The sequence below is a fragment of the Rutidosis leptorrhynchoides genome, chromosome 1 (genome assembly GCF_046630445.1).
Source record: "Rutidosis leptorrhynchoides isolate AG116_Rl617_1_P2 chromosome 1, CSIRO_AGI_Rlap_v1, whole genome shotgun sequence".
Taxonomy (NCBI): Eukaryota; Viridiplantae; Streptophyta; class Magnoliopsida; order Asterales; family Asteraceae; genus Rutidosis; species Rutidosis leptorrhynchoides.
In genome coordinates this window covers 506,024,397-506,046,170 of record NC_092333.1, presented here as the reverse complement: position 1 = coordinate 506,046,170, position 21,774 = coordinate 506,024,397, and positions in this window count along the sequence as shown.

The window sequence follows — 21,774 nt, the reverse complement described above, 5'->3', positions numbered from 1 at the left end:
ATTTTAGATTATCATTATTTGATAATCTACGTAAAGCTTTTTAAACCTTTATTGATGAAATAAAGGTTATGGTTTGTTTTAAAATGAATGCAGTCTTTGAAAAACGTCTCATATAGAGGTCAAAACCTCGCAACGAAATCAATTAATATGGAACGTTTTTAATCAATAAGAACGGGACATTTCAGTTGGTATCAGAGCGTTGGTCTTAGAGAACCAGAATTTTGCATTAGTGTGTCTTATCGAGTTTGTTAGGATGCATTAGTGAGTCTGGACTTCGACCGTGTTTACTTGAAAAATGATTGCTTAACAAATTTTGTTGGAAACTATATATTTTTAACATGTGAATATTATGTGATATATTAATCTCTTAACGCGTTTGATATTATGTGATAGATGTCTACCTCTAGAACAAGTCCCATTGACTCACCTAATAATAATGAAGAGTCAAATGTAAATTGGAATGATTCATGGACTGATTCACAAGTTCCCGAAGAGGAACCGGAAGAAGAGTCGGAACCGGAAGAAGAATCGGAACCGGAAGAAGAATCGGAACCGGATGAAGAAATAGAACCGGTGGGGGAAATAATAAAACGGTTAAGTAAAAGAAAATCCTCAACCAACCGACCAAGGTTAATTATGGTCAATGGTGTTTCCGCCAAGGAAGCAAAATATTGGGAGGATTACCAATTCTCCGATGAATCGGATTCCGACGAGAATTCCGATGATGTTATAGAAATTACCCCAACTGAATTTAAAGAGGCAAAAGAAAATAATAAGGGAAAGGGCATAAAAATAGAGAAATCTAATTCCAACCCCGATGAACTTTATATGTATCGTCAAACCCCGAAGTCCTTAAGTTGTAACAATGACCCGGGAACCTCTAAACCACCAGGTTTTTCTAAACCAATGTGGATAACGAAGGCTCGTATTAGGGGAAAATCATATATCCCTAGAAACTTGGCAAAACGAACCAAAACCGAAGAAGAAGAAACAAGCGAGTCGGAATAAGATAGTTGTATTCATGTGGTGTAATATATGTAATATAGTGTGCTTATGCTTTATGATATATGTAAAAATTGCTTGTATTAATAAGTATTTTTTTTTATGAATCTAACTCTTGTCTATTTTACAGTATAAAAACGCAAAATGGATAGACAACCCAATATTTTAAGAGACCTACCCGAAGACATGATTGATGAAATCTTGTCTAGAGTCGGTCAGAATTCCTCGGCACAACTATTTAAGGCGAGATCAGTTTGTAAGACATTCGAAGAACGTTCCAAGAATGTCTTGGTTTATAAGAGACTTTCGTTTGAAAGATGGGGGATATCACATTGGGAAACCCATAAGTTACGATGTGTTTACTTTGACGCATATATTACGGGGAACCCAAATGCTATTTTACGCAACAGGTTAAGAAATTATTTTGACTCAATGTATCCGAATATAGGACTTCGTGATTTAGAAAAAGCGGCTAACATGCAACATAAAGAAGCATGTTATGCTTACGGATTAGTAATGTTCGCTTCTCACCAAAGTGAGAACAAGAACATCGGGCTACAACTATTAAACAAAACGTTTTCACAAGTGACGGAGTCGGTAATTGGGGTAAGAAATGAGGTTTTTAGATTGTTACGGGATTGTTGGACATTACGTAACCCTCGTCCCTTTGACGACGTTACAACACGCTGTCTTATCAACGGCCATAACGGTTATGTTCCACAAGACCAAGGATGGGAAGTAGTCCTAGTAAAACCAGAATGCATGACTTGTTTCTGGACGTATGAATTACGTATCTTTATTGCCTTTGCTGAACGACTTGTGTACTAGCTAGAATTATCTTCACAACTATCTTGTATCAAAGTTATTGTGTGCTATATTTCATGCTTTATGTAAAATAAGCGGTATTGTAAGTTTGTAAAATATTGTATAAAAGTTTGAACGCGAAATATTATTATAATCAGTTTTTCATATAGAATTGTAGTAGTTGAATTGTATATTAGCTACTAAGTATGAACTTAACGGGTAGGTACTACCCGAATTTAAACTTATAAAACGCTAATATGAAGAAAAAGCTTTTATAAATGAGTTCATATTATGCTACGAAATACTATTAACTACTCTTAATATTCTGTATGAGTAACTTGTTCCATTTAACTATTTTGAAGGAAATGGCACCGACTACTCGACACACCGTGAATATGAATGAAGAGGAATTCCGTACTTTTCTAGCTTCAAACATAGCCGCAGTACAGGCTGCGCTACATACCAACAATAACCTTGGATCTAGCAGTACAGGAAATCGTGTAGGATGCACCTACAAAGAATTCACTGCCTGCAAACCTTTGGAATTTGATGGAACCGAAGGACCGATCGGATTGAAACGGTGGACCGAGAAGGTTGAATCGGTGTTTGCCATAAGTAAGTGTACTGAAGAGGACAAAGTGAAGTACGCTACGCATACCTTCACAGGTTCTGCGTTAACATGGTGGAATACCTATCTAGAGCAAGTAGGACAAGACGATGCGTACGCACTACCGTGGTCAGCATTCAAGCACTTGATGAATGAGAAGTACCGTCCCAGAACCGAGGTCAATAAGCTCAAGACAGAACTTAGAGGGTTACGAACCCAAGGATTTGATATTACCACGTACGAAAGACGATTCACAGAATTGTGCCTATTGTGTCCGGGAGCATTCGAAGATGAGGAAGAGAAGATCGACGCGTTTGTGAAAGGATTACCGGAAAGAATCCAAGAAGATATAAGTTCACACGAGCCCGCCTCCATACAACAGGCATGTAGAATGGCTCACAAACTAGTGAACCAGATTGAAGAAAGAATTAAAGAACAGACTGCTGAAGAGGCCAATGTGAAGCAAGTCAAAAGAAAGTGGGAGGAAAACGGTGATAAGAATCACCAATACAACAACAACAGTAATTACAACAATAATCGCAACAATTATCCCAACAATCGCAACATCAATCGCAATTACAACAAACGGCCCAACAACAACAACAACAACAACAACAACAGCAGCTACAACAATCATCCCAACAACAATAATAACCGCAACAACAACAACAACAATCAGAAGCAGCTATGCCAAAGGTGTGAAAAGTATCACTCGGGGTTCTGCACCAAATTTTGCAACAAGTGTAAAAGAAATGGTCATAGCGTGGCGAAGTGTGATGTCTACGGACCAGGGGTTAACAGAACGAAAGGAACAAATGGTGTCGGAACGAGTAATGGCGGAGCAAGTAGTGTCGGAGCAAGTTATGCCAATGTAGTTTGTTATAAATGTGGAAAACCGGGCCACATTATTAGAAATTGCCCGAACCAGGAGAACACGAATGGACAAGGCCGTGGAAGAGTTTTCAATATTAATGTGGCAGAGGCACAGGAAGACCCGGAGCTTGTTACGGGTACGTTTCTTATTGACAATAAATCTGCTTACGTTTTATTTGATTCGGGTGCGGATAGAAGCTATATGAGTAGAGATTTTTGTGCTAAATTAAGTTGTCCGTTGACGCCTTTGGATAGTAAATTTTTACTCGAATTAGCAAATGGTAAATTAATTTCAGCAGATAATATATGTCGGAATTGAGAAATTAAACTGGTTAGCGAAACATTTAAGATTGATTTGATACCAGTAGAGTTAGGGAGTTTTGATGTGATAATCGGTATGGACTGGTTGAAAGAAGTGAAAGCAGAGATCGTTTGTTACAAAAATGCAATTCGCATTATACGAGAAAAAGGAAAACCCTTAATGGTGTACGGAGAAAAGGGCAACACGAAGCTACATCTTATTAGTAATTTGAAGGCACAAAAACTAATAAGAAAAGGTTGCTATGCTGTTCTAGCACACGTCGAGAAAGTACACACTGAAGAAAAGAGCATCAATGATGTTCCCATCGCAAAAGAATTTCCCGATGTATTTCCGAAAGAATTACCGGGATTACCCCCACATCGATCCGTTGAATTTCAAATAGATCTTGTACCAGGAGCTGCACCAATAGCTCGTGCTCCTTACAGACTAGCACCCAGCGAGATGAAAGAACTGCAAAGCCAATTACAAGAACTTTTAGAGCGTGGTTTCATTCGACCAAGCACATCACCGTGGGGAGCTCCTGTTTTGTTTGTCAAGAAGAAAGATGGTACATTCAGATTGTGTATCGACTACCGAGAGTTGAACAAACTTACCATCAAGAACCGCTACCCACTACCGAGAATCGACGACTTATTTGATCAACTACAAGGCTCGTCTGTTTATTCAAAGATTGACTTACGTTCCGGGTATCATCAAATGCGGGTGAAAGAAGATGATATTCCAAAGACTGCTTTCAGAACACGTTACGGTCATTACGAGTTTATGGTCATGCCGTTTGGTTTAACTAATGCACCAGCTGTGTTCATGGACCTTATGAACCGAGTGTGTGGACCATACCTTGACAAGTTTGTCATTGTTTTCATTGATGACATACTTATTTACTCAAAGAATGACCAAGAACACGGTGAACATTTGAGAAAAGTGTTAGAAGTATTGAGGAAGGAAGAATTGTACGCTAAGTTTTCAAAGTGTGCATTTTGGTTGGAAGAAGTTCAATTCCTCGGTCACATAGTGAACAAAGAAGGTATTAAGGTGGATTCGACAAAGATAGACACTGTTGAAAAGTGGGAAACCCCGAAAACTCCAAAACACATACGCCAGTTTTTAGGACTAGCTGGTTACTACAGAAGGTTCATCCAAGACTTTTCCAGAATAGCAAAACCCTTGACTGCATTAACGCATAAAGGGAAGAAATTTGAATGGAAGGATGAACAAGAGAAAGCGTTTCAATTATTGAAGAAAAAGCTAACTACGGCACCTATATTGTCATTGCCTGAAGGGAATGATGATTTTGTGATTTATTGTGACGCATCAAAGCAAGGTCTCGGTTGTGTATTAATGCAACGAACGAAGGTGATTGCTTATGCGTCTAGACAATTGAAGATTCACGAACAAAATTATACGACGCATGATTTGGAATTAGGCGCGGTTGTTTTTGCATTAAAGACTTGGAGGCACTACTTATATGGGGTCAAAAGTATTATATATACCGACCACAAAAGTCTTCAACACATATTTAATCAGAAACAACTGAATATGAGGCAGCGTAGGTGGATTGAATTATTGAATGATTACGACTTTGAGATTCGTTACCACCCGGAGAAGGCAAATGTGGTAGCCGATGCCTTGAGCAGGAAGGACAGAGAACCCATTCGAGTAAAATCTATGAATATAATGATTCATAATAACCTTACTACTCAAATAAAGGAGGCGCAACAAGGAGTTTTAAAAGAGGGAAATTTAAAGGATGAAATACCCAAAGGATCGGAGAAGCATCTTAATATTCAGGAAGACGAAACCCGGTATAGGGCTGAAAGGATTTGGGTACCAAAATTTGGAGATATGAGAGAAATGGTACTTAGAGAAGCTCATAAAACCAGATACTCAATACATCCTGGAACGGGGAAGATGTACAAGGATCTCAAGAAACATTTTTTGTGGCCGGGTATGAAAGCCGATGTTGCTAAATACGTAGGAGAATGTTTGACGTGTTCTAAGGTCAAAGCTGAGCATCAAAAACCATCAGGTCTACTTCAACAACCCGAAATCCCAGAATGGAAATGGGAAAACATTACCATGGATTTCATCACTAAATTGCCAAGGACTGCAAGTGGTTTTGATACTATTTGGGTAATAGTTGATCGTCTCACCAAATCAGCACACTTCCTGCCAATAAGAGAAGATGACAAGATGGAGAAGTTAGCACGACTGTATTTGAAGGAAGTCGTCTCCAGACATGGAATACCAATCTCTATTATCTCTGATAGGGATGGCAGATTTATTTCAAGATTCTGGCAGACATTACAGCAAGCATTAGGAACTCGTCTAGACATGAGTACTGCCTATCATCCACAAACTGATGGGCAGAGCGAAAGGACGATACAAACGCTTGAAGACATGCTACGAGCATGTGTTATTGATTTCGGAAACAGTTGGGATCGACATCTACCATTAGCAGAATTTTCCTACAACAACAGCTACCATTCAAGCATTGAGATGGCGCCGTTTGAAGCACTTTATGGTAGAAAGTGCAGGTCTCCGAATTGTTGGAGTGAAGTGGGGGATAGACAGATTACGGGTCCGGAGATTATACAAGAAACTACCGAGAAGATCATCCAAATTCAACAACGGTTGAAAACCGCCCAAAGTCGACAAAAGAGCTACGCTGACATTAAAAGAAAAGATATAGAATTTGAAATTGGAGAGATGGTCATGCTTAAAGTTGCACCTTGGAAAGGCGTTGTTCGATTTGGTAAACGAGGGAAATTAAATCCAAGATATATTGGACCATTCAAGATTATTGATCGTGTCGGACCAGTAGCTTACCGACTAGAGTTACCTCAACAACTCGCGGCTGTACATAACACTTTCCACATCTCGAATTTGAAGAAATGTTTTGCTAAAGAAGATCTCACTATTCCGTTAGATGAAATCCAAATCAACGAAAAACTTCAATTCATCGAAGAACCCGTCGAAATAATGGATCGTGAGGTTAAAAGACTTAAGCAAAACAAGATACCAATTGTTAAGGTTCGATGGAATGCTCGTAGAGGACCCGAGTTTACCTGGGAGCATGAAGATCAGATGAAGAAGAAATACCCACATCTATTTCCAGAAGATTCGTCAACACCTTCAACAGCTTAAAATTTCGGGACGAAATTTATTTAACGGGTAGGTACTGTAGTGACCCGAACTTTTCCATGTTTATATATATTAATTGAGATTGATATTTACATGATTAAATGTTTCCAACATGTTAAGCAATCAAACTTGTTAAGACTTGATTAATTGAAATATGTTTCATATAGACAATTGACCACCCAAGTTGACCGGTGATTCACGAACGTTAAAACTTGTAAAAACTATATGATGACATATATATGGATATATATATAGTTAACATGATACTATGATAATTAAACATATCATTAAGTATATTAACAATGAACTACATATGTAAAAACAAGACTACTAACTTAATGATTTTTAAACGAGACATATATGTAACGATTATCGTTGTAAAGACATTTAATGTATATATATCATATTAAGAGATATTCATACATGATAATATCATGATAATATAATAATTTAAAATCTCATTTGATATTATAAACATTGGGTTAACAACATTTAACAAGACCGTTAACCTAAAGGTTTAAAAACAACACTTACATGTAACGACTAACGATGACTTAACGACTCAGTTAAAATGTATATACATGTAGTGTTTTAATATGTATTTATACACTTTTGAAAGACTTCAATACACTTATCAAAATACTTCTACTTAACAAAAATGCTTACAATTACATCCTCGTTCAGTTTCATCAACAATTCTACTCGTATGCACCCGTATTCGTACTCGTACAATACACAGCTTTTAGATGTATGTACTATTGGTATATACACTCCAATGATCAGCTCTTAGCAGCCCATGTAAGTCACCTAACACATGTGGGAACCATCATTTGGCAACTAGCATGAAATATCTCATAAAATTACAAAAATATGAGTAATCATTCATGACTTATTTACATGAAAACAAAATTACATATCCTTTATATCTAATCCATACACCAACGACCAAAAACATCTACAAACACTTTCATTCTTCAATTTTATTCATCTAATTGATCTCTCTCAAGTTCTATCTTCAAGTTCTAAGTGTTCTTCATATATTCTACAAGTTCTAGTTACATAAAATCAAGAATACTTTCAAGTTTGCTAGCTCACTTCCAATCTTGTAAGGTGATCATCCAACCTCAAGAAATCTTTGTTTCTTACAGTAGGTTATCATTCTAATACAAGGTAATAATCATATTCAAACTTTGGTTCAATTTCTATAACTATAACAATCTTATTTCAAGTGATGATCTTACTTGAACTTGTTTTCGTGTCATGATTCTGCTTCAAGAACTTCGAGCCATCCAAGGATCCGTTGAAGCTAGATCCATTTTCTCTTTTCCAGTAGGTTTATCCAAGGAAATTAAGGTAGTAATGATGTTCATAACATCATTCTATTCATACGTATAAAGCTATCTTATTCGAAGGTTTAAACTTGTAATCACTAGAACATAGTTTAGTTAATTCTAAACTTGTTCGCAAACAAAAGTTAATCCTTCTAACTTGACTTTTAAAATCAACTAAACACATGTTCTATATCTATATGATATGCTAACTTAATGATTTAAAACCTGAAAACACGAAAAACACCGTAAAACCGGATTTACGCCGTCGTAGTAACACCGCGGGCTGTTTTGGGTTAGTTAATTAAAAACTATGATAAACTTTGATTTAAAAGTTGTTATTCTGAGAAAATGATTTTTATTATGAACATGAAACTATATCCAAAAAGTATGGTTAAACTCAAAGTGGAAGTATGTTTTCTAAAATGGTCATCTAAACGTCGTTCTTTCGACTGAAATGACTACCTTTACAAAAATGACTTGTAACTTATTTTTCCGACTATAAACCTATACTTTTTCTGTTTAGATTCATAAAATAGAGTTCAATATGAAACCATAGCAATTTGATTCACTCAAAACGGATTTAAAATGAAGAAGTTATGGGTAAAACAAGATTGGATAATTTTTCTCATTTTAGCTACGTGAAAATTGGTAACAAATCTATTCCAACCATAACTTAATCAACTTGTATTGTATATTATGTAATCTTGAGATACCATAGACACGTATACAATGTTTCGACCTATCATGTCGACACATCTATATATATTTCGGAACAATCATAGACACTCTATATGTGAATGTTGGAGTTAGCTATACAGGGTTGAGGTTGATTCCAAAATATATATAGTTTGAGTTGTGATCAATACTGAGATACGTATACACTGGGTCGTGGATTGATTCAAGATAATATTTATCGATTTATTTCTGTACATCTAACTGTGGACAACTAGTTGTAGGTTACTAACGAGGACAGCTGACTTAAGAAACTTAAAACATCAAAATATATTAAAAGTGTTGTAAATATATTTTGAACATACTTTGATATATATGTATATATTGTTATAGGTTTGTGAATCAACCAGTGGCCAAGTCTTACTTCCCGACGAAGTAAAAATCTGTGAAAGTGAGTTATAGTCCCACTTTTAAAATCTAATATTTTTGGGATGAGAATACATGCAGGTTTTATAAATGATTTACAAAATAGACACAAGTACGTGAAACTACATTCTATGGTTGAATTATCGAAATCGAATATGCCCCTTTTTATTAAGTCTGGTAATCTAAGAATTAGGGAACAGACACCCTAATTGACGCGAATCCTAAAGATAGATCTATTGGGCCTAACAAACCCCATCCAAAGTACCGGATGCTTTAGTACTTCGAAATTTATATCATATTCGGAGGGTGTCCCGGAATGATGGGGATATTCTTATATATGCATCTTGTTAATGTCGGTTACCAGGTGTTCACCATATGAATGATTTTTATCTCTATGTATGGGATGTGTATTGAAATATGAAATCTTGTGGTCTATTATTATGATTTGATATATATAGGTTAAACCTATAACTCACCAACATTTTTGTTGACGTTTTAAGCATGTTTATTCTCAGGTGATTATTAAGAGCTTCCGCTGTCACATACTTAAATAAGGACGAGATTTGGAGTCCATGCTTGTATGATATTGTGTAAAAACTGCATTCAAGAAACTTATTTTGTTGTAACATATTTGTATTGTAAACCATTATGTAATGGTCGTGTGTAAACAGGATATTTTAGATTATCATTATTTGATAATCTACGTAAAGCTTTTTAAACCTTTATTGATGAAATAAAGGTTATGGTTTGTTTTAAAATGAATGCAGTCTTTGAAAAACGTCTCATATAGAGGTCAAAACCTCGCAACGAAATCAATTAATATGGAACGTTTTTAATCAATAAGAACGGGACATTTCACCACTTCAATTCCTTCCTTTGAAATTTTATGACCAAGAACGATGCCTTCTTTAACCATGAAATGGCATTTCTCCCAATTAATTACTAGATTTGATTGTCCGCATCTAATAAGCAATCGTTCAAGATTAATGATAATGCTAAAAACGAACATATATTTCATAGCATTATTTCTCAAGAAAGACAAGCTTTTAGTTGCAATTGTCCTATTTACAAGTGATATTCGGTTAAATAATAAAAGGTGAAGACAAAAGATAGATTCGACGAATTGAAGACGCAAACGACCAAAAAGCTCAAAAGTACAAAATACAATCAAAGAGGTTCCAATTATTGATAAGAAACGTCTCAGAATTACAAGAGTACAAGATTCAAAACGCAAAGTACAAGATATTAAATTGTACGCAAAGACGTTCGAAAATCCGGAACCGGGACCAGAGTCAACTCTCAACGCTCGATGCAACGGACTAAAAATTACAAGTTAACTATGTATATAAATATAATATAATATATAATTAATTATATAAATTATATATATATTATATTTATATATTAAAACCGTCGGCAGACTAGGATCCAAACTTGTGTGAGCTGGATTTACGAACTCTGCGAGTCGCGGAGTTTGTAGTGCAAAAATGCCGCAACTCGCGGAGATGTCCTGGACAAAAATGCCTTTAAAAGCTCGCGCATTCTGAACGTTTTATATATCTTTTTCTTCTCCTCATTCATACGTAATATATATATATTATAATTTTAATTTTAATTCAAATAATAAGGGTATGTTAGCGAATGTTGTAAGGGTGTAGGTCGAAATTCTGTCCGTGTAACGCTACGCTATTTTTAATCATTGTAAGTTATGTTCAACCTTTTTAATTTAATGTCTCGTAGATAAATTATTATTATGCTTATTTAAGCCGAAGTAATCATGATGTTGGGCTAAAAAAATACTAAAATTATGTAATTGGGTTTTGTACCATAATTGGGGTTTGGACAAAAGAACGACACTTTTGGAAATTAGACTATGGGCTATTAATGGGCTTTATATTTGTTTAACTAAATGATAGTTTGTTAATTTTAATATAAAGATTTACAATTGGACGTCCCTATAAATAACCATATACACTCGATCGGACACGATGGGCGGGGTATTTATATGTACGAATAATCATTCATTTAATCGGATACGGGAATGGATTAATAGTCTATGAAATTATTAAAACAGGGGTGAAATTATGTACAAGGACACTTGGCATAATTGATAACAAAGTATTAAAACCTTGGGTTACACACAGTCGATATCCTGGTGTAATTATTAAACAAAGTATTAAAACCTTATTACAGTTTAAGTCCCCAATTAATTGGAATATTTGACATCGGGTATAAGGATAATTTGACGAGGATACTCGCACTTTATATTTATGACTGATGGACTGTTATGGATAAAAACCAGACGGACATATTAAATAATTCAGGACAAAGGACAATTAACCCCTGGGCATAAAACTAAAATCAACACGTCAAACATCATGATTACGGAAGTTTAAATAAGCATAATTCTTTTATTTCATATTTAATTTCCTTTATTTTATATTTAATTGCACTTTTAATTATCGCACTTTTATTTATTGTTATTAATTGCACTTTTAATTATCGTACTCTTTAATTATCGCAAGTTTATTTTATCGCACTTTTATTTATCGCAATTTCATTATCGTTATTTACTTTACGCTTTAAATTAAGTTGTATTTATTTTTAATATTTTACATTAGGTTTTAACTGCGACTAAAGTTTTAAAATCGACAAACCGGTCATTAAACGGTAAAAACCCCCCCTTTATAATAATAATAATAATATTACTTATATATATTTGTATTTTTATAAAATAAAACTAATATAGCGTTAAGCTTTGTTTAAAAGATTCTCTGTGGAACGAACCGGACTTACTAAAAACTACACTACTGTACGATTAGGTACACTGCGTATAAGTGTTGTAGCAAGGTTTAAGTATATCCGTTCTATAAATGAATAAATATCTTGTATAAAATTGTATCGTATTTAATAGTATTTAGTTGTAAAAACAAAGCTATTTCATATACACCTCGCATAACATCAAGTATTTTTGGCGCCGTTGCCGGGAAACGCCGAAGCGAGCGCTATATATATAAAAAAAAAATTTTTTGTTAAGTTGTAGTCTACTTTTATAAAAGTATATACGTTTTAAATATAAAAAGTTATAAAATATAAAAAGAAAAACAAAAATATTTATATATTTTTAAGAGTTTATTAAATAGATAAAGTTTTTTTTTATTTTAGTTTATAAAAATATAAGTTTTATTTAATTTATATAAATATTTTATATAAATATTAAAACAGAAAAATATATAAAATATAAATAAAAAAATAAAAAAAAATATATATAAATCTGAACCTGTCCGAATTTGAACCTGTTTCTGAACTGAAACTGCACCCTCCGCGACCCGCGGAGTTTTTGAACTGGGTTCACCGCAACTCGCGGAGCCTCCCTGACAGACAGGCCACAGAAACCTAATTTCGCATTTAATACGGAGTAATTAATTATTATTATTATTAATAAACCCTAAATTGGTTTAATTATTATTATTATTTAGTTTAAGTTTTTAAATTAATTAATAATATTAAATTATAATTAGTTTTATTTATATATAAAAAATTAATACTTTTATAAAATAAATAATATAAAAATAATATTTTTATAAAAATTGTACACTTTATCAATTTTAAGCCTATTTTTATTTTTGTAACTTTTTAATCTTTTATTCGTAATATTTATATTTTTCGCTCGTAGCTAGTTTTAAGTTCTAGTATTTTGCCGTAGCTTATTTTTATTTCTAGATTTTTAGGCTTTGCCGTAAAATCCCTTAAGTACTTTTCTTTAGACTAAGATTTAGGTGCTCTAGAATTTTGTTACGCCATTTTTAAATTTTAGTACCTTTTTAAGATATTGCCATTTAGGATATAGTTTTACTTGTAAGCTTTAATATTTTTAGACGCAACTTTTAATTCTTAGTTTTTAGTTCTTTTTTAATTTTCAACGCGCTACTTTCTTATTTTTATTTTTCGACGCCTTTTACCTATGTATCAATTATCACTCCAATTAGTAATCTCAATTTGCAATTTTAATTTTAAGTTAGTGATAATAATAAGGTTGGGTTAGTCGAGTGTTTTAAAGTTTTATAAGTCGTTCTTTTTCTTTCTTATTTCTCCAATTTTAATACCGACGCGCTCTTTTTCTTTCTTATTTCTCGCCATTCTAGTTTCTAGGACTTAGAATTTTCTCTATTTCTTCTATAAATTTCTTTAAATTACAAAAATTTATTTTAAGTGGTTAAATTGATAGACATCAAAATTTTCTGGTTCGTAGTAATAGTTGGATTTGTACGTGGACCGGGTTATTGGAGCCAAACAGTACTCAATTATATTGAGACCAAACGAATCCTGCCCCTCTGCTGCATCTTTTGGCTATTCGAAACGTGGGCAAAATCAGAAAAGTCTATTAATTGGATAACTTATATAATTTTTCTTTCCTTTTAAAAACTAATAGGATATTCAGTGAATGCACCGAGCAAGACGTTCACCACCTTTTGTACATTCACCACCTGTAACCAGATCAAGATATCTAGCAAATATTGTCGCCATTAATTTTCCTTTAGAATCGTCATCCAGTCAACCAAGTACTCCAATTCAAATTTTTGATAATCCATTTTTTGAACCCGACCTCACAATTGAGAATCCGGAGAATATTCAGGGAAAATTCATAGATCCTGAACCATTAATCTTTCCTCCGGAACCACCAATTATTCAAACAGAGATTGTTGAGGAACAAACCATTAAATCAGAATCCTCTAGTGATTCAGATTCAACAAATTCAATCATGGAAAATCTGGAACCTTTAAGTATGGAAGACCGAATACGAGCTAAACGCACTGGCCAAGGTCACGCAATTACTCATCCTGACATTAATGCGCCAGATTATGAAATCAAAGGACAAATTCTACATATGGTGACTAATCAATGCCAATTTAGTGGTGCGCCGAAGGAAGATCCAAATGAACATCTTCGTACCTTTAATAGGATCTGCACACTATTTAAAATAAGAGAAGTGGAAGATGAACAGATATATCTCATGTTATTTCCCTGGACTTTAAAGGGAGAAGCCAAAGATTGGTTGGAATCGTTACCTGAAGGGGCAATCGATACATGGGACGTTTTAGTTGAAAATTTTCTTAAACAATTCTTTCCGGCGTCTAAAGCCGTAAGACTTCAAGGAGAAATTGTTACGTTCACACAGAAACCAAATGAAACTCTATATGAGGCATGGACCAGATTTGGAAAGTTATTGAGAGGATGTCCGCAACATGGTTTAGACACCTATCAAATAGTACAAATATTCTACCAAGGATGCGACATCACTACAAGGAAAGACATCGATATAGCAGCTGGTGGTTCTATTATGAAGAAAACCGAAACTGATGCTTATAAAATTATTGATAACACTGCTTCCCACTCACATGAGTGGCACCAAGAAAAAGATATCGTTAGATCATCTAAAGCAGCTAGAGCCGATTCTAGCCATGACTTAGATTCCATTTCTGCAAAGATGGATGCTGTCGAGAGACGAATGGAAAAGATGACTAAGGATATACACTCAATACGAATTAGTTGTGAGCAGTGTGGAGGACCACATTTGACAAAAGATTGTCTCAGTATTGAACTAACAATGGAACAAAGAGAGAATATTTCATACATAAACCAAAGGCCTGGAAATAATTATCAGAATAATTATCAACCGCCAAGATCGATTTACAATCAAAACCAAAATTATAATCGAAATATTCCATACAACAACCAACATGGTCTAAGTAATCAACAAGTATCCAACAATACTTACAACCAGCAAAGACCTAATTTTCAAAACAAACCACCACAAACCGATGATAAAAAGCCGAATTTAGAAGATATGATGACGAAGCTAGTTGAAACTCAAACGCAGTTTTTCACATCTCAGAAACAAACTAATGAACAAAATGCTCAAGCATTTAGAAATCAACAAGCTTCTATTCAAAATTTGGAACAAGAATTAAGTAACCTAGCAAGGTTAATAGGTGAAAGAAAACTGGGAAGTTTACTTAGTGATACAAATGCTAACCCCCGGAATGAAACAGCTAAAGCCATTACCACAAGAAGTGGTATTACACTTAAACCACCTGAAATACCTGTAATTTCTGAGGACGCTATTCCTACTCCACAAGAATCACAACCTGAGCAAGATAAGGAAACAGAACCGGTAGTTGAAAAGGTTAATGAAGATAACACAGTTAAGGCTAAACCTTATGTTAAACCATACCAACCACCACTTCCTTACCCGAGTAAAATGAAAAAAAGAGAAACTTGAAGCCGAGCAATCCAAATTCTTGGATATGTTTAAACAGATAAATGTAAATCTTCCTTTCATTGATGTGATTTCAAGAATGCCTAGATATGCTAAATTTCTGAAAGATCTAATCACAAATAGAAAGAAAATGGAAGAACTCTCGGCTGTTACTATGAATGCTAATTGTTCAGCAGTGCTGTTGAATAAGATACCAGAAAAATTATCAGATCCAGGAAGTTTCACAATTCCATGTTTTCTGGGTAGTCTTAGTTCAATAGAAGCATTGGCAGATTTAGGTGCTAGTATAAATTTAATGCCGTATTCACTATACGCTAAACTAGACCTTGGAGAATTGAAACCAACAAGAATAAGTATATAACTAGCCGATCGATCAATAAAATATCCTAGAGGGATAATGGAGAACATGCTAGATAAAGTTGGTACTTTAGTATTTCCAGTAGATTTTGTTGTTCTGGACATGGAAGAAGATTCTCAAGTTCCTCTCATATTAGGAAGACCATTCTTAAACACGGCTAAAGCAATGATAGATGTGTTCGGTAAGAAACTGACCCTAAGTATAGAGGACGAGACTGTTACCTTTTCAGTTGATAGAGCTATGCAACAACCGCAATCTGCGGATGATACATGTTATTATATTCAAACTATAGATTCACATGCAGAATTGTTAGAAGAATTTCCAGAATTACAAGGAACATGAGAATGTTCTTTAGGAGAAGGAACAGAACCAATTGATGAAACTGAAATGTGAGCTACACTAATAGCTAATGGATATGAACCAACAACAGAAGAAATTCAAATGCTAAAAGAAGAAGACAGATATCGATATAAATCATCGATAGAAGAACCTCCGACATTAGAGTTAAAGCCACTTCCAAACCATTTAGAATACGCTTATTTACATGGTGAATCTGAATTACCTGTAATAATATCGTCTTCTCTTACTGAAAATGGGAAATCACAACTCATTTCTGTGTTAAAAGCTCATAAACCAGCTATTGCATGGAAGATTCATGATATTAAAGGAATAAGTCCTTCATATTGCACACATAAAATCCTTATGGAAGAAGGTCATAAAACGTATGTGCAACGTCAACGAAGACTAAATTCTAATATGCAAGATGTAGTTAAGAAAGAAATTATTAAACTGCTATATGCAGGTTTAATTTATCTAATTTCTGATAGTCCATGGGTAAGCCCAGTTCAATGCGTGCCTAAGAAGGGTGGCATGACTGTCATTACAAATGAGAAAAATGAGCTTATTCCTACTAGGACTGTAACAGGATGGCGTGTATGTATTGATTATAGAAGATTAAATGACGCCACCAGAAAATATCACTTTCCCTTACCTTTCATTGATCAAATGTTGGAAAGATTAGCCGGAAATAGTTACTATTGTTTTCTTGATGGATTTTCCGGATATTTTCAAATTCCAATAGCACCCGAAGATCAAGAGAAAACCACTTTCACGTGCCCTTATGGTACTTTTGCTTATAAACGCATGCCATTTGGACTTTGCAACGCCCCTGCAACCTTTCAAAGGTGCATGATGGCGATTTTTCACGACATGATAGAAGAATGCATGGAAGTTTTCATGGATGACTTTTCAGTCTTCGGTGATAATTTTGAAACATGTCTAGCTAATCTTGAACGAATGCTTATTAGATGCGAACAATCAAATCTAGTACTTAATTGGGAGAAATGCCATTTCATGGTTAAAGAAGGCATCGTTCTTGGTCATAAAATTTCAAAGGAAGGAATTGAAGTGGATAGAGCTAAAGTAGATGTAATTGCTAAACTTCCACATCCCACCAATGTTAGAAGAGTTAGGAGTTTTCTAGGGCATGCCGGTTTTTACCGACGTTTCATAAAAGATTTTTCTAAAATTGCCACTCCTATGAATAAACTCCTAGAAAAGGATGCTCCATTCGTCTTTTCAGATGAATGCATCAAATCTTTTAATATTCTTAAAGAGAAACTCACTAATGCACCGATCATGATAACTCCAAATTGGAATTTACCGTTTGAACTTATGTGCGATGCAAGTGATTTTGCAATGGGAGCCGTTTTAGGACAAAGGATTGAAAAACGATTTCAACCTATATATTATGCTAGTAAGACGTTACAAGGAGCACAAACAAATTACACAACTACTAAAAAAGAACTCCTTGCTATTGTCTTTGCTTTTGACAAATTTCGTTCATATCTCGTTCTAGCTAAAACGGTGGTCTATACCGACCATTCTGCTCTTAGATACCTATTTTCGAAACAAGATGCCAAATCACGATTAATACGTTGGATCTTACTATTACAAGAGTTTGATATTGAAATCCGAGATAAAAAGGGAGCAGAAAATCTCGCAGCCGATCATCTTTCTCGTCTTGAAAATCCTGAATTAGAAGTTCTAAATGAATCGGCCATACAAGACAACTTTCCTGATGAATATCTATTGAAGATAGATTATAATAAAATTCCATGGTTTGCAGACTATGCAAACTACTTAGTATGTGGATTCCTTGAAAAAGGATTATCGTACCAAAAACGAAAGAAATTTTTTAGTGATATAAAACACTATTTCTGGGAAGATCCACATTTGTTTAAAAGTTGTCCCGATGAAATAATACGCCGATGTGTATTCGGAGATGAAGCTAGTAAAATCTTAAACCATTGTCACACAGGACCAACAGGAGGGCATTATGGGCCTCAACTAACAGCAAGGAAAGTTTATGATACTAGATTCTATTGGCCTACAATTTACAAAGACGCACACCTTCTTTGTAAATCCTGTGATGCTTGTCAAAGGGCCGGAAAAATAAGTCAACGTGATGAAATGCCACAAAATGTCATTCAAGTATGTGAAGTATTTGACATTTGGGGTATTGACTTTATGGGTCCATTTCCAAAATCTCATAATAATTTATACATTCTCATAGCCATTGATTATGTATCTAAATTGGCGGAAGCACAAGCTCTCCCAACTAACAATGTACGAGTTGTAGTTAACTTTTTAAAATGTCTTTTTGCAAGGTTTGGAACACCGAAAGCTTTAATAAGTGATCGGGGTACTCATTTCTGTAATAATCAACTTGTGAAAGTTCTTAAAAGATATGGAGTAACTCATAAAATCTCCACCGCTTATCATCCACAGACGAGTGGACAAGTTGAAAATACCAACCGAGCTTTAAAACGTATTCTAGAAAAAACCGTAGGATCAAATCCGAAGGAATGGTCCATTAAATTGGAGGATGCACTCTGGGCTTTTAGAACAGCCTACAAAACTCCAATTGGAACCACACCTTTTAAACTCATTTACGGAAAAGCATGTCATCTTCCAGTAGAAATTGAACACAAAGCATTTTGGGCTTTGAAGACATGTAATCTTGATTTACATGAAGCTGGACGTCTACGATTAAATCAATTAAACGAATTAGAAGAATTAAGACATGAAGCATATGAAAAATCGTTAATCTATAAAGAAAGAACGAAGAAATGGCATGATAAAAGAATCAGAAGTTCAAAAGAATTTAAAGAAGGAGACAGAGTTCTTCTTTTCAATTCACGATTCAAGCTATTTCCTGGAAAATTGAAATCAAGATGGTCTGGACCATTCATAGTCAAAAGAGTTTTCCCATACGGAACGATAGAATTAATAAATTCAAATGGGATTGAATTTAAAGTTAATGGTCACAGAGTTAAACACTACATAGATAGTCTAATGGAAGTTGACAACGATGTTAATCACAATTTCGATACCGCTAACTAAGTGTGGGAAGAATCAAGTCTTTAAAGGATAATATGTATTTCTGTTAGAGTTAGATTTTCTATTTTCGTGTAGTTCTCGAAAATGGAACCCGAATGGTCTTTCCCTAGCAGACCCTAAAGAACTAGTCTTCTCCCCCCATTCTGAATTTTTATTTTTTTTAGGTTTGACGAAATGAAGACTTCATGTGAACTAAACCATGGTGTAATGCTACACGCTTTGATTACTAAACGTAATAATGACACACTTCCGAGTGAACTAGTATCAGTAATCAGAGAAAAATTGGACGGAGTAAGAAAAGAATCCAGATGTGAAAATAATTAGTTACAATTTGGTAAAGAAAAATCAAAATCCGCAGCGAAAAGAAGAGCACGACACCTTGAAAAATGTCACAAATGCGGAAAATGGTCACACGAAGGTAAATGTTCAAATAATCAAACATATTCAAACACCGAATTTGTTACTTTATGCAGAGATGGACCGTTCATATGTTTAGAAGAAAAAACATTAAATGCTCGAGGTTACGCCTATGTAGCCATGGAAAATCAATTAGTCCGACTATCTTAAGAGTGGGCTAGAGCATATCACTAAGAATACTATCTCACAGGTAAGTTTGTACAGTTTTTATTTTTATTTTTATTTTTAACCTTTTGATAATAAACGCTAATTTGTTCGCTATAAAGTATTAAATTGGTATTCGATGAAATTAGGTCTTGCGACCGAAATTATTGATATCATACAAAAGTTTATTACATCACTGCGAAATTTAACATTTATTCTTAAGGTATAAATATCTTTAATCAATCAACTCAAAATATTTCAAAAATTCGTCATGAGTTAAATTAGGTTATGGAACCGAAATTACTTTACCGAAAAGAGGGGCGCATATTTTTGATAATATTTGATTGATTAAAGTGGAATAAAAGCCAAAAAGATTTTTAATTTTATTTTTACCATGTTTTTAAAATTAATATATAAATCTTAAATTGATATTGTAAACTTTTTAAATCAATATATTTAAAATTGTAAATATTTTAAAAATTAATATTTTTAATATAAGTTTGTATGTATAAAAACAAAATTAAATTTAAGTTTGGTGTGAATTTTTAATAATATGAATTTTTAATTTTATGCATTTTAAATTTAAGTTTGGTGTGAATTTAAAAACAAAAATTTACTTTATTTTGCTAAGTTAAAAATATGATTTTTAAAAATTCGTCGTAAGTTGAAGACTAGGTCGTTGAACCGAAATTGCTTTACCCAAGGGAGGGACGAGAACTTTTATTATCATTATTTTTAATCTTATTGAATTAAAGTATGCCAAAAACATTAAAAAAACCCAAAAATCTTTACTTTTAAAACCGCGCTTTGAATTGACAAATTTTAAAATTTTGTCGAGGGACGGACTAGGACATTGTAACGAAACACCCTCATCCTAAAAAGAAACAAAATTTTAAATTTAATTAATTATATGTTCTAAAAGTGTAAGGTTTTATAAAAAAAAAAAATGAAAAACAAATATGATGTAACAACAAGACGGAATGAACAAATGATGTGCACCATTTATCATTCAACAAATAAACGCCAATATGTTTGGAAACTTTGGTAAAATTTAATCATTTTTCTACGCTAATCACCCTCAATAATTTAAATTGTTACTGATTTCTTGCAAATGAGGGCATTGCAAGATCTTAAGTGTGGGAAGGGGTTAAATTCTTTCGGATTTTAAAAAAAAAATATTTAAACACTTGGTTACCATTAAAAATACTAGTAACGCAGTAGTTGTATTAGAATCTAGTACTCTCTGATAACAAAGAACAGACCTAGTCTTATATACTGACTACCCAATTCTAGTAAAAAAATTTCAAAATTTTCAAACTAAATTGTAGTGACCCGTCCTTATCCCCCTGAATGAAGTCATCAACATTTGGTCCCATTGCGATGATCGACTCCAAGTAATGTCCTTAAAATGAGCAAATGCACAACGGAAGACTTAATTCGTACCTGAGAATAAACATGCTTAAAAGTGTCAACCAAAAGGTTGGTGAGTTCATAGGTTTATCATAATAATCATTTCAATATCTTAATAGACCACAAGATTTCATATACACAAACGTTTTAATAAAAATATTCTAAGTGGTTGAACACTTGGTAACCATACTTAACATTTAATCAACGTCGCATATTCCCTTTATTATGAAATCTCACTACACCGTACCAAGTGTAGTCACCGAAACGAAGTACTGTGCAACCGTTGAATACTGGTCGTCCAGTCCGGTTGGGGTTGTCAGGCCCGATAGATCTATCAACAGGATTCGCGTTTACAATACCCATGTAAATAGTAGTTACCAAGCTACAGGGAAATATGTCAGTGGTACAACTTGAAAAGACCCGTTCATATACATTATAAACGATTCACAATAGTTGATTACATTGCGAGGTATTTAACCTCTATATGATACATTTTACAAACATTGCATTCGTTTTTAAAAGACAAACTTTCTTTACATCGAAAATTTACAGGCATGCATACCATTTCATAATATCCACTATCCA